At 34.6% G+C, this 1,330-nt stretch overlaps 1 protein-coding gene across 3 annotated transcripts in view; it reads right to left on the reverse strand.

Moving 5' to 3' along the window:
* LOC106877725 (inverted formin-2) overlaps nt 1-1,330 on the reverse strand; it is a 177,980-nt gene that overhangs the window by 117,294 nt on the left and 59,356 nt on the right. The window contains exon 1 of one of the 3 annotated variants that reach the window (XM_014926688.2): nt 125-247. The exons of the other annotated variants lie outside the window; for them this stretch is intronic. The gene's annotated coding sequence lies outside the window, so the exon portion shown is untranslated. Of the gene's footprint in view, nt 1-124; nt 248-1,330 lie in introns of those variants that run through there. 3 annotated transcript variants of the gene reach the window in all.

The raw sequence follows: 1,330 nt of genomic DNA on the forward strand, positions 1-1,330 counted from the left end.
CAGACAGACAGATAGACAAACAGACAGACAGACAGATAGACAGACAGGCAGACAGGCAGACAGACAGACAGACAGAAAGATTTCATAATAAGCTAGAAGGAAAGAAGAATTCCATCAAACTCACAAAAATTGTCCAGCTTCACTGTGACGTCTGCAAAACTAATTCCAAGAGGCAGCCATGAAGCTGCGCGAGTGCTGTTTAGTCAGTCTCTTTCACAACTGATTATTGTTGACATTCTTGTCTGACTGTAGCAGCTCTCATTGGTTATATATATATATATATATATATATATATATATATAAATATTGTATATGTATATATGCGTCTTGTATGCCAGAGAAATACATAGACATATACCATGTATTATACATCGTACATACACAAACTTATAAAACACCAAACGTTAATTATATGTATAGACAGGCATCGGACGTATATGTGGTATTTAGAAACACGTGTGTAAAGTGAAAAGAGTGGAGGAGGGGAAAATAAACACGAATTCACTACAGATTTGTGTAAAGGCACAGTACATACGCTTACATACGTCAGCGTTCGTCCACAACTTCCCAAACAGATAACAGACAGCGATGCAGTGATTCACTCAATCGTACACATACATAGGCGCACGCGCACACACACACACAACATAATCAATTCCATTAAGCAGAAATTTTAACGTAATTCGCTTTATTTGAAAAGTAGAAATGGGTGCATAGAACATTATATATATATTTCTCTATATACATGTGTACGCAAGTGATGTGGTTCTCAGTTTATGTATAAATCGATCACATGCACACACACACACACACACACACACACACACATATATATATATATCGATGATGATAATGATGGTGGTGGTGGTGGTATTGGGGTTGATTTTATATTATCGCTTATATTATCTTTTATTTATTTTTATATCTTACTATGGCTATTGTCTTCCGGCCATTGTTGGTGTTACAGTTAACTTTCGTAAGCTTGTGTATATTTTGATTTTTGTCATCATCATCATCATCATCACCATCATCATGAAAAGTTCCATAGCGTATGGAACAATGGAAAATTGAATATATTTATGTAAAACCTGTGTCCGAGAACCTGTAAAGTACAAACATTCATTCACACTTTCGCACACACATAATACATAATATAACATGCATAAATGCTATATATATATATATATATATATGTGTGTGTGTGTGTGTGTGTATATATATAAAATACACTGCTTTATTTTGAGTTTGCTAGTGTTAGCAATACTCGCAAATAAAATTGGAGATGTAGCGCTCCAAGTGAGCTATTAATTATGTTCTTCTAATTTCCGCT

Source organism: Octopus bimaculoides, chromosome 13 (assembly GCF_001194135.2).
Source record: "Octopus bimaculoides isolate UCB-OBI-ISO-001 chromosome 13, ASM119413v2, whole genome shotgun sequence".
In the NCBI taxonomy this organism is placed as follows: Eukaryota; Metazoa; Mollusca; class Cephalopoda; order Octopoda; family Octopodidae; genus Octopus; species Octopus bimaculoides.